The following is a 13894-nucleotide window of genomic DNA, read 5'->3' as shown; positions in this document are numbered from 1 at the left end:
GAGCTGGAAAAGCTGTAGAAGTTTTAAAAGGATCTTGCCAGGACTTGAAGGATTGTGTTTTGGGAGAGTTTACATAGGCTATGATTATTTTCCTTGCTTGCATGACATATTGAAAGCTAATCTTATAGAGGTGTATAAAATCATGAGGGGCACAGATTAATTGCTCTCAGTTGTTTCGTAAATGAAGTAATGGAAAAAGACATCACAAATTCTGCTTGTAACCATTGTAATGCGCACAGTCTTTTTCCCTGTGATGGGGAATCACAGTCGGGAGGGCATATGTTTAAGATGAAAGGAGAAAGAGTCAATAGGAAATTAAGGGGTAACTTTTTTATACAGAGGGTGGCCTGCGAAGTGGAAGATTTCAGAGTGAATTGGACATCATTCCCTGTGGAACTTATGTGGCAGTTTTAAAAAGCGAATGGGTCCAGTTGGATCTTCTCTATGGAGCAGGAGATTGTTTGGATTAAAGTAACTTAGCAAGGGCCAATAAAATGAAGTGAGGTTTAAGCAGAGCAGCCATTGTATGACCGCACAGTGTTAGGGTGGTCAGGCTTTGGGTGAGAACAGGCACAGGCTAAAACTTAAGCTTGAGAAGTTAGTGGTATAACAAGTGTAGGCAGGGTGGTAGTTCAGGCAAAAGAATGCTCTTGTTGGATTTCAGGGACCCTAACATTTCTCTAATGACTACATCAGCAGGAAGTGCACCCAACAACAGCTCCTACTGGCAGTGCCAAGGAACTGGAGCTGGATGTACTCGACTATCTAGGATGCTGAAAACTTCATAGATGAGACTTTTACTGAGGTGGTCACACCCAGAGTGCAGGCTTCTGATAGTAAATGAGTGAACACCAGGAGACTGTAAGCAGTCAGTGCAGGGTGCCTCTGTGGCCATTCCCCTCAGGAGTGTATACATTTTTGGATAATATTGATGGGGTGGGGTGGGGGAAGATGACCTATCAGGGCACAGCAGCAGCAGCTAGGCCAGTGGCATTGTGACTGTGTCTGAGGCTCAGTAGGAAAGGGTAAAGTCAAGCAAAGGGATAATGATAAGGGGTATGGCCTGCAGATTTTGAGGCCATGAGAAAGAAGCCAAGATGGTGTGTCGCCTCCCAGGTGTGAGCATCCTAGCTGACTCAGATGGCTGCAGAAGATTTTTAAGACAGAAGGTAAAAAGCCAGAGGTCGTGGTGCACGTTGGCACTAATGACGTAGCTAGAAAGGGAGAAGAGGTCCTGCACAGTGTGTTTAGGGAGTTACAGAAAAGGATGAAGAGCAGGACCTCTAAGGTAGTAATACTGTATCTGGTTTACTGCCAGTATTGCATGCTAGTCAGGGCAGGAGGAGATAGTACAGATAAATGAGTGGCTGAGGGAGTGGTGCATGGGGCAAGGTTTCAGATTTCTGGATCATTGGGATCTCCTCTGGAGAAGATATGACCTGTATAAAAAAGACTGGTTACACCTGAACCTGAGTAGGATTGAAATCCTTGCCAGTAGGTTTGCTAGAGCTGTTGGGAGGGTTTAAACTAAGTTGGGAGGGATATGGGAACCAGAGTGATAGGGCTGAGGATAAGACAATTGACATACCAAGTTGATACAGTGTATTGTGGGACTGTGAGGCAGAAGATAGGGCAAAATTGTAGTCAGTGGGATGAATTGAAGTGTGACATGGAGGCAAAAACCAAAGAGGGTGATGAATACAGGACTGAAGGTGATATATTTGAATGCATTCTGTATAAAGTACATGATTTTGCAGTGCAGTTAGAGAGTGGCAGATGTGATGTGGGCATCCCTGAGTTGTGGGTGAAAGGAGGCCATAGTTGGGAGCTCATCATCCAAAGATACACTATTGTTCTAAAAGACAGGCAGGTAGCTAGAGGGTGAGGTCGATCTGATGGTAAAAAAAATGAAATCAAATCCCTGGAGAGAGGTGACTTAGGATCAGAAGATGTGGAGTTCTTGTCAGAAGAGTTAAGAAACTGCAAGGGTAAAAAGACCCTGATGGGAGTTATATACAAGCCCCCAAGCTTTAGCCATGATGTGGGATATAAATTTCAATGGGAAATAGAAATAGAAAAGCCATGTAATAAGGGCAATGTTACAATGGTCATTGGGGATTTCAAGATGCAGGTAGATTGAGAAAATTGGGTTGGTGCTGGAATTTGTAGAATGCCTACAGGATAGCTTTTTAGAACAGCTTTTGGTAGAGCTCAATGGGGGAATCACAATTCTGGATTGGGTGTTGTGTAATGAATCTTATTTTATTAGGGAACTTACAGTAAAGGAACCTTTAGGAGAAGGTGATCATAATATGATGGAAATCACCATGCAGTTTGAGAGGGAGGAGATAAATCAGCTGTATCAGTATTACAGTGGATTAAAAGGAATCACCGAGGCATGAGAGAGAAACTGGCCAAAGTTAATTGGAATGGGACACTGGTAGGGATGATGGCAGAACAGCAATGGCTGGAGTTCCTGGGAGCAGTTATGAAGGCAAAGGATAGATACATCAGAAAAGTGAACAAGTATTCTAAAGGGAGGATGAGGCAAACCATGGCTGACAAAGGAAATCAAAGACAGCCTAAAGGCAAAAGCAATGAAATTAGTAGGAAGTTAGAGGATTGGGAAACTTTTAAAATTAACAGAAGAAAACTAAAAAACCCGTAAGGAGAGAAAAGATGAAATATTTATTTACTTAGTGCTGCAGTGCAGAGTAGGCCCTTGCCGCCCTTTGTGTTGCACCGCCTCAGCAACCCCCGACAGCTCCAATTATAACCTAACCTGATCGCAGGATAACTTAAATCAACCAGTTAACCTATGCGGTATGTCTTTGGACTGGCAGGAATCCGGAGCACCTGGGGAAAACCCACACATTCCACAGAGAGGACGCTGTGATTGACCTCCAATCTCCAGCTGTAATAGAGTCTGCTAACTGTTATACTACCATGGCACCTGTGAAAATATGCTAGCCAATAATATCAGAGGGTACCAAAAGCTTTTTCAGATATATAAAAAGTAATAGGTGAGATTGGATATTAGACCATTGGAAAATGACATTGGAATGGTTGTAATGGGGACAACGTAATGTCGGATGAACTTATTAAGCAACAGTCTTCGCTGTGGGAGACACTAGTAGTATGCCAGAAATTCAAGAACATCAGGAGGAAAAAGTAAGTTTAGTTGCAATTACTAAAGAGAAGTAGTTTAGGAAGCTGAAAGCTCTGAAGGTAGATAGGTCACCTGGATCAGATGGAAAGAAGTAGCTGAAGAGATTGTGGAGGCGTTAGTGATGATCTTTCAAGAATTACTGGGTTCTGGAATCATTGCAGAGGACTGGAAAGTTGCAAATGTCACTCCACTGTTTAAGAAGGGAGGGAGGCAGAACAAAGGAAATTGTAGGCCAATAGGCCTAACTTCAGTGGCTGGGAAGATGTTGCTGTCCATTAGTATAGAGAGAAGTTTTGGGGTACTTGGATGGATAGTGAAAAAGCAAAGTTAGCATGCAGTCAGACTTTTGGAAGGGCAGGCAGACGATAGGACAAAATTGCAGCCAGCAGGATGATTATCAGTGCATTATGGATGCAGAATCAAAAGGGGTAGCAAATACAGTACTCGAAGTGTTAGATCTCAATGCACGGAGTATAACAAATAAGGTGGATGATCTCGTTGCATATTTACAGATCATCAGATATAATGTTGTGGCCATCACTGAATCGTGGCTGAAGGATGGTTGTGGTTGGGAGCCGAATGTCCAATGTTACATATTGTATCAGAGGGATAGGAAGTCAGGCAAAGGGGCTCTGCTGGTAAAGAATGAAATCAAATCATTAGAAAGATGTGACATAGGATTGGAAGATGTTGAATCCTTGTGGGTTGAGTTAAGAAATTGCAAGGGTAAAAGGACCCTGATGGCAGTTATATACAGGCCTCCCAACAGTAGCTGGGATGTGTATTACAGATTACAACCGGAATGATAGTCGTGGGAGATTTTAACAAGCAGGTAGACTGGGGAAATCATGTTGGTAATGGATCTCAAGAGAGTGGATTTGTTGAATCCTTAAGAGATAGCTTTTTAGAGCAGTTTGTCATTGAGCCTACTAGGGGATCAACTATACTGGATTGAGTGTTATGTAATGAACCGGAGACGATTTGGGAGCTTAGGGTAAAAGAGCCCTTAGAAGCCAGTGATCACGATATGATTGAGTTCAGCTTGAAATTTGATAAGGAGATGTCATAGCTGTATTTCAGTGGAGTAAAGGAAATTACAGTGGTATGAGAGAGGAATTGGCCAAGGTAAATTGGAAGGAGATGCCGGCAGGGATGACAGCAGAGCAGCAATGGCTTGACTTTCTGGGAAAAATGAGAACGGTGCAGGATAGATGTATTTCAAAAACAGAAATACTCAAATTACAAAATAGTACAACTGTGGCTGTCAAGGTTTCAATAGGTACATTTAATGTCAAGAGAAATGTATACAATATCACATATTGAAATTCTTTTTCTTCACAAACATCTATGGAAACACAGGAGTGCCCCAAAGGATGAATGACGGTTGAATGTTAGTACCCTGAAGATGCAAACAGAGGAGTCACTGTCAGGTGCAATTGTCCTCGTAAGCAAGGGAGGTAAAACCTCATATAAAAGCAAAGGAGAGGGCATAAAATAAAGCAAAAATCAGCAGGAAGATAGAGGATTACAACACTTTTAAAAACCAATGGAAAGCAACTAAAATAGTACAGTATAGTATAGTATAGTCATACTTTATTAATCCCGGGGGAAATTGGTTTTCGTCACAGTTGCTCCATAAATAATAAATAGTAATAGAACCATAAATAGTTAAATAGTAATATGTAAATTATGCCAGTAAATTATGAAATAAGTCTAGGACCAGCCTATTGGCTCAGGGTGTCTGACCCTCCGGGGAGGAGTTGTAAAGTTTGATGGCCACAGGCAGGAATGACTTCCTATGACGCTCAGTGCTGCATCTCGGTGGAATGATTCACTTGTTGAATGTACTCCTGTGCCCAACCAGTACATTATGTAGTGGACGGGAGACATTGACCAAGATGGCATGCAACTTCGACAGCATCCTCTTTTCAGACACCACCGTGAGAGAGTCCAGTTCCATCCCCACAACATCACTGACCTTACGGATGAGTTTGTTGATTCTGTTGGTGTCTGCTACCCTCAGCCTGCTGCCCCAGCACACAACAGCAAACATGATAGCACTGGCCACCACAGACTCGTAGAACATCCTCAGCATCATCCGGCAGATGTTAAAGGACCTCAGTCTCCTCAGGAAATAGAGACTGCTCTGACCCTTCTTGTAGACAGCCTCAGTGTTCTTTGACCAGTCCAGTTTATTGTCAATTCGTATCCCCAGGTATTTGTAATCCTCCACCATGTCCACACTGACCCCCTGGATGGAAACAGGGGTCACCGGTACCTTAGCTCTCCTCAGGTCTACCACCAGCTCCTTAGTCTTTTTCACATTAAGCTGCAGATAATTCTGCTCACACCATGTGACAAAGTTTCCTACCGTAGCCCTGCACTCAGCCTCATCTCCCTTGCTGATGCATCCAACTATGGCAGAGTCATCCGAAAACTTCTGAAGATGACAAGACGCTGTGCAATCGTTGAAGTCCGAGGTGTAAATGGTGAAGAGAAAGGGAGACAAAACAGTCCCCTATGGAGCCCCAGTGCTGCTGATCACTCTGTCGGACACACAGTGTTGCAAGCACACGTACTGTGGTCTGCCAGTCAGGTAATCAAGAATCCATGACACCAGGGAAGCATCCACCTGCATCGCTGTCAGCTTCTCCCCCAGCGGAGCAGGGTGGATGGTGTTGAACACACTGGAGAAGTCAAAAAACATGACCCTCACAGTGCTCACTGGCTTGTCCAGGTGGGCGTAGACACGGTTCAGCAGGTAGACGATGGCATCCTCAACTCCTAGTCGGGGTTGGTAGGCGAACTGGAGGGGATCTAAGTGTGGCCTGACCATAGGCTGGAGCAGCTCCAGAACAAGTCTCTCCAGGGTCTTTAGGAGGGAATCATTAGGAGGGAAAAATGAAATATGAAAGCAAGCCAGCAAACAATATCAAGGTGGATAGAAAAACCTTTTTCGAGTACAGAAAAAATAAATGATGACAGTGGATATAGGACCTCTAGAAAATGAGGCCAGAGAAATAATAATGGGGGACAAGGAGATGGCATCAGTCTTCACTGTGGAAGACACTTTCAGTCTGCCGGGTGTTAAAGGGTGTGAGGGAAGAGAAGGGAGTTCAGTTACTATTACAAGGGAGAAGGTGTTCAAAAAGCTGAAAGACCTGAAGGTACATAAGTCACCTGTACCAGATGAACTGCACCCTAGGGTTCTGAACGAGGTAGTGGCAGAGATTGTGAAGTCATTAGTAATGATCTTTAAAGAATCATTGGACTCTGGCATGGTCCCAGAGGACTTTTAAAAACCTACGGAAAGCAACTAAAAGAACCATTAGGAGGGAAAGATGAAATATGAAAATTGTAAATGTCACACCATTCTTTAAGAAAGGAGGGAGGCCGCAGAAAGGAAATTATAGACAGGTTAGCCTGAACTCAGTGGTTGGGAAGATGTTGGAGTCAATTGTTAAGGATGAGGTTATGGAGTACTTGGTGACACAGGACAAGATAGGACAAAGTTAGCATGGTTTCTTCAAGGGAAAATGTTGCCTGATGAACTTGTTGGAATTCTTTGAGGAGATTACAAGTAGGATAGATAAAGGGAATGTAGTGGATGTTGTACATTTGGATTTTCAGAAGGTCTTTGACAAGGTGCCACACATGAGGCTGCTTACCAAGTAAAGAGCCCATGGTATTACAGGAAATTTACTAGCATGGCTAGAACATTGGCTGATTGGTAGGTTACAGTGAATTGGAATAAATGGATACTTTTCTGGTTGGCTGCCAGTGACTAGTGGTGTTCCGCAGGGGTCTATATTGAGAGTACTTCTTTGCACGTTTTACGTCAATGATTTGGATATGGAATTGATGGCTTTGTGACCAAGTTTGCAGACAATACAATGATAGTTAGAGGGGCAAATACTGTTGAGGAAGAAGGGGTTCTGCAGAAGGTCTTGGACAGATTAAGAGAATCATTAAAGAAGTGGCAGATGGAATATAGTGTGGAGAGCTATATTGTCATGCACTTTGGTAGAAGGAATAAAGGCATAGACTAATGGGAGGAAATTTAAGAACCAGAAGTACAAAGGACTTGGGAGTCCTTGTGCAGGATTTCCTAAAGGTTAACGTGCAGGTTGATTCGATGGTAGGCAAGGCAAATGCAATGTTAGCATTTATGCAAAGTTAGCATGAGAGGACTACACTGTAAGAACAAGGATGTGTTGGTGAGGCTTTATAAGGCCTTGGTTGGACCACATAGAGAATTGTGAGCAGCTGTGGACCCCTTATCTAAGAAAAGCTGTTTGGGCTCCTTGCTCACCCTACCCCTCATACCTTTGCTTCCACAGATGCTACAGGACCTGCTGGGTTCTTCTACCATCTGTTTCATAGTCAAAATTTTAGATTCTGCAGTATCTTGTGTCTGCTTGTCCATTCTGTCCATGTGTTGTGTTTCATCAGAATGGTAGCAGGCTGGATGTGAATTAATATTCTACAGACTGCCGTAACAAAGTGGTGATTGATAGCCACATGGATATTGTTAGATTTAAAGCAGAGTTGCAGAGTTCCAGCTTTGTTTCTCTCTCTGCTCTCATTCATCTCCTTCCATTTACTCCTCCAGGCAGATCAATTGTACCTAGAAATATCTGTCACTCTCCTTCAATTAGCACCACCATCTGTTTTCATCTAGGTTCTTATGATCTCATCCCTATCCGAGGTGGTTTCTTTGTTTCCTTCCACACAACCCCCCACCCTCACCCACCTCTCTGAAACTTAAAAACAAAATTGATTTCTAGCATTTCATAGATCTGATGAAATGTTAACTTGGTTTCTCTGCAGAAGCTGCCTAACCTGCTGAGCATATCCATCATTACTGTTTTTCTTTCAGAATTTTACCGTTTGCTGATTTTTTTTGTTGTGAAGAATTTGTACCAAAGAAGACTGGAAACTTAACAAGACTGTTATCTCTGACACACTTTCTTCCTATAATCACGTGGGTTTCCTCCCGTTTCCTTCTACATTCCAATCACGTACAGGGTGCTCGGTTAATTGGTCACTGTAAATTCTCCACTGTGTAGGTGAGTAGTAGCTAAAAGGGTCGAAGGGTATGTGGAGAGAATAAAAATGGGACTCATGAGGGATTGACATACATAGTCATTTGATGATTGGGGTGGTCTCATTGTGCTAAAGCAACTATGACTCCTCAAATCAATGTGACTGGGTGAGTGCAGCCTTCATTTTCTGTTTTTCTTTCAGATTCCTCAGGTTCTACAGACTTTTGTTGTGAAGAATTTGTACTTAAGAAGACTGAGAACTTAAAAAAACTATTTATCTTCTGCACACACTCTCTCTCGCTCTCACTCTCTCAAACTCTCTCTCACTTATACAGGGTCTTCAGAAGAGTGTTACAAAGCAGCCTGCCAATCTGCACATCTTTGAGGTGCGGGAGGAAACCAGAGAAACTCATAGGGTATCAGGGAGGTCATGCAAACTCCACACCTGACGTAAGGATTGAACCGAAATCCCCGGAACTGTAAGGCAGTTTCTCTGCTCATTGCATTCTGTGCTGCCCTCACTTTATGACCAATATTCCAAACAAGATTTTTAGTATTTATTTCATAACCTAAGTGGTAAATTATTTCACTTTTTAACAAATCAATACTGAATGCTTCTTGTGTGGTGAAAGGTAATCTCTAGCCATTGAATGCCGCTGACTTTACCTCTGGTTTGCCTGCTGAGAGCCGACCTGCTGGGCGACTCTTCTCACAACCCACCTTATTATTTTCCCAAGTTCTTATTGAATGACGTAAAAGACAAAATAACTTTTATTATACAGATTTCTGGCTCATTTTTAAAAACAGTTTTAAGTTCCTCATTAAAAATTCCTTCTATTTAATGGCAGGACATGAGGAAAACAATTACATTCTTCACCCTCACAATAGTTATCTTACAACTTCCAGATCTGTTAAATTGTCCACTCTATCCAAAACCCTCATTTATTCTGTAAGTTTGGATCTCATCACTTCTCAATCATAGCTCCAAAGAAAATTGATATGATAATGTTACTTAAAATTACCTGTTTACCCCTTTCTCATCTTTCCTCAATGCTTTGATATTTGATCAAAAGTATAGCAATCGGTAGAGCTGTTGGCCTGTGAATTTTGAGTGCGAGGTTTGAAAGAAAGACAGCCAAGCCAATTGGTTTACTCGGCACTTTTTAAATTTGCTGAACCATTGGCCTGTGGATTTTGAGTGTGATCTTTGAAAAAAATAGTGGACTAGTCAGGTCATTCAGTAATCTTGCAATCGGCAGAGTTATTGGCCTTAAGATTTTGAGTTCTGAAAAATAAACAGTAGAGCCATTCAGGTCATTCAGCAAACTTGGTTGAGCAATCAAGCATTTGACAAGGACCAACAAAAAGAGGTTTAAGCAGAGAGGACATCATTGAGAATGGGACAGTTAGAGTGGTTTGAGGCTTTGTTGAGGTGAGGTGGAGGCTGATAGGTTTCTGGTAAGTTTCTTTCTTTTTCTATTACTGTCTGCTAGTGCAGTGAAAATAGGTCCAGGGACTGTATGTTCTTCATGTCAGACATGGGAGTATTGCATCCAGCTTCAGATCTTTACAGGGCATTTTAGGGAACTGGAGCTGCAGCTGGATGACCTTTGGCTCCTACAGGAAAAAGAAGAGGTGATAGATAGTGATGACTATCTATCTTAGGTACAGAGGAGGTGTCAGGGTATGTTTTTTATGCAGAGAGTGGTGAGTGCATGGAATGGGCTGCCAGTGACGGTGGTGGAGGCAGATATGACAGAGTCTGTTAAGAGACTCCTGGATAGGTACATGGTGCTCAGAAAAATAGAGGGCTGTGGGTAACCCTGAGTAATTTCTAAAGTAAGGACACGTTCAGCACAGCTTTGTGGGCCGAAAGGCCTGTATTGTGCCGTAGGTTTTCTATGTCTCTATGACTACATTCCTATAGCTTCTAAGTTGCAGGAGGCAGGTAGTGTGTGCCTGTCAGGAGAAGAAAAGGAAATAGTGTAAAGCACCTCAGTGGCCATTCCCTCAATAACCTGTACACTGCTTTGGATGACCTACCAGGGAAAAGCTGCAGATCTCTGGCACTGAGTCTAGCTATGCGGCTCAGAAGGAAGGGGTGGGGGGAGGGGGGGAGAAGAAGAGGAGTGCCCTGGTGATAGGGGATTCAATAGTTAGGGGAACAGCCAGGAGATTCTGTTGCCATGAAGGAGATACCTGGATAGTATGTTGTCTCCCATGTGCCAGAGTCAGGATTGTCTCAGAGTGGATCCAGAGCATTGTAAAAGAGAGGGTGAGCAGACAGATGTTATTATACATATTGGTACCAATGACATAGGTAGGAAAATGGAGGAGGCCCCGAAGAGAAAATATAGAGAGTTAGGGAAGAAGTTGAAAAGCAAAACCTCGAGGGTGATAATCTCTGGGTTGCTGCTTGTGCCACACACCAGTGAGGGTAAGAATAGGTTGATTGTGTGGCTGAAAAATTTGGTATAGGGGACAGGATTTCAGATTAGTGGATCATTGAAATATCTTCTAGGGCAGGTATGACTTGTACAAAAAGTACGGGTTGTGCCTGAACTCGGGAGTCAAATGTTGAGGTCGTTATGGAGACTTGGCTGTCATAAGGGTAGCAATGGCTGCTGACTATTTCGGGGTTTAGGTGGAGGTAGGTAAGAGAGGTGTGGAGTAGCATTGCTAATCAGGGATAGTATCACATCTGCAGAAAGGGAAGACTTTGGAGAGGGATTGTCTACTGAGTCAAAATGATGGAATCCAGAAACAAGAAGCCACTCAACTGGGGAGATTCTATAGACTTCTCAAAGCAACAAAGACAGTGAGGAACAGATCGGGAGGAGGATTTCAGAAAGGCCATTAAGGCTGTTTCCATGAGTGAATTCAACATTGCTAATATTGATTGTCACCTCCTTAGTTCAAAAGGATTAGGTGGGGCAATATTTGTTTGGTGTGCCCAGGAACGATCCATGACACAATATATAGACAGACCGAGTACAGGAGAAGCAATACTTGATTTGGTATTAGGCAATGAACCAGGTCAAATGTGCAGATCTCTCTCTGGGTGAGCATTCCTGAAACAGTGACCACAACTCCCTGACCTTTACCATGGCCTTAGACTTGTTAGGATTAGACAGTATGGCGAAGTATTTCATTGGGGGAGGAAGAATTATGGTGCTATTAGGCAGGAACTTGCGAGCACAAATTGGGAATGGATGTTTCTAGGGAAACACACAATGGAAATGTGGATGTTGTTTAGGGAACACTTGCATGGGCTTTAGGATATGTTTGTCCCATTGAGGCAGAGAAAGGGAGGTAGCGTGAAGGAACCATGGTTGACAAGAGATGTGGAGCATCTCGTCAAGAGGAAGAAGGAAGTTTATATTGGGTTTAGGAAGCAAGAATCATTCAGGGCTCTAGAGAGTTAGAAGGTAGCCAGGAAGGAGCTGAAGAATGGACTTAGAGCCAGAAGGGGCCATGAGGAAGCCTTGGTGCATAGGATTAAGGAAAACACCAAGGTGTTCTACACATACATGAACAACAGGAGGATGCCTCGAGTGAAGGTGGGACCCATCTGGAATCGAAGAGGAGACGTATCTAGAATGGTTATCTTGGGTACACAGGAGACTGCAGTTTTCCCAAGCGAAATGGCAGGACCAGGGGCTGTCTTACTATATATTTCCTCCATAATTTTGTTTTTCCTTATACTGTAATACAGAAGAAGTATTTTGGCCCATTGAGTCTACACTGGCTCATAGAGAATTCCCATTCCCACTGGTTTTCCTGCAGTTATCCACGCATTTCCTTCAACGTTCCCACATATTGTAACATTCACCTACATACTAGGATCAATTTACAGAAGCTAATTAACCCACCAGTAGCGTGGGTTTTTAGGGTAAATTGTGGAAGCAAACAGGAGTACACTGTGGAACTGTGCTTGGTCTCAGGAAGAACGTACGAATTCCAGTTGGACAAAACAGATATCAGGATCAAACCCAACTCAATGGAGCTGTAGGGCAACAGCTCTATTAACTGAACCACCAATGGATTTCACATTTAGCTGAAGACTGAGCAAGTTGCTTGGTGATTCAATTAAGACCTCAGCCATCTCTTGTGGCTCCAGATATAGACAGCCACATTGATCCTGGGAGGAAGTGGTGTGGGGGGGGTGCTATTCTCTCCCTAGTTACCCTTTTGCTCTTAGGCTGCATAGAATTTCTTGGAATTCTGTTTTATCCACCAAAGATGTTTCATCTCCTGTTTTCACTTCTGAGGTGTTCTTTTTTATCCCTTATAGGTTCATCTTGCTGCCCATACCCAACCTATGCCTCCTTTATCCCAACCAGAACTTCAATATTCCTTGTCATTAATTATTTACAGTGATACAGAATCAGAATGTTCCCCACCATATAAGTAGTTTCGATGGCAATATCAATGGAAATTAAGTTGTGAACAGTCTGTTTTGAGGAATTAAGTCACCCCCTTTCTATTTCATTCCTTGGAAGATGTCCCAAATAATCCCTAACAGATACAATAATAAATAATTCCTACAATCATTGGTGGAGAGTTGGAAGGAAATAAAGGCTGCTAAATATCAGCTCAGATTTCCAAACCTCCTATCTGAAATTCATGCTTCATGGACATAACTGAGGATTCCAATCATCTAGAATTGACTGGGAAGCTTCACTCATGATCTCTGACGCTATCAGCTGCAAATTCAGGAGAAATAACTAAAGAGATATTAGTTAAATATAGTGCTGAAAGATGTCTTTCTAGTTATTGAAGATGTCTGTCCAAGTTGGTAAACAAAATGCTGTTAATCAAAGTTCAAAGTTAATTTATTATCAAAGTACATATATATCAACATATCTAATCCTGAGATTCATTTTCTTCCGGGCATGCTGATAAAATAATAACCATAACAGAATCAAAGAAAGAACTACCAATTTGGGCATTCAACAAGTGTGCAAAAGACAACAAACTGCAAATACAAAAAGAAAGAAATAATAATAAAAAATATCAAAAAGGTGAATGAAGAGCCTTTGAAAGTTAGTCCATAGGTTTTGGGAACATTTCAATGATGGGACAAGTGAAGTTAACTCCTATGGTTCAAGAGCCTGACTGTTTCAGAACCTGGTGACATGAATCCTGAGGCCCCTGTACCCACTACCCGATTGTAGCAGTGAGAAGAGAGTACATCTGGTGTGGTGGGGTACCCCGATGATGGATGCTGCTTTCCAGTGACAACATTTCATTTATATGTGTCAAAGGTGGAAATGGCTTTACCCATAGTGGACTGGGTCAAATCCATTACTTCTATCGGATTTTCTCTTCAGGGGTAGTGACGTTTACATACTTGGCTGTAATATAGCCAGTGAATATACTCTCCAGTATACATCTATTCATAGAAACATAGAAAACCTACAGCTAAGTACAGGCACTTCGACCCATAATGCTGTGCTGAACATGAACTTACTTAGAAATTACCTAAGGTTACCCATAGCCCTCTAATTTTCTAAGCTCCATGTACCTATCCAGGAGTCTCTTAAAAGACCCTATTGTATCCGCCTCCATCACTGTCACCAGCAGCCCATTCCATGCACTCACCACTCTCTGTGTAAAAAACTTACCCCTGACATCTCTGTACCTACTTACAAGCACCTTAAAACTGTGCCCTCTCATG

The sequence above is a fragment of the Mobula birostris genome, chromosome 18 (assembly GCF_030028105.1).
Source record: "Mobula birostris isolate sMobBir1 chromosome 18, sMobBir1.hap1, whole genome shotgun sequence".
Taxonomy (NCBI): Eukaryota; Metazoa; Chordata; class Chondrichthyes; order Myliobatiformes; family Myliobatidae; genus Mobula; species Mobula birostris.
The sequence above is the reverse complement of the archived record's forward strand: the minus strand, read 5'-3'. Positions refer to the sequence as shown.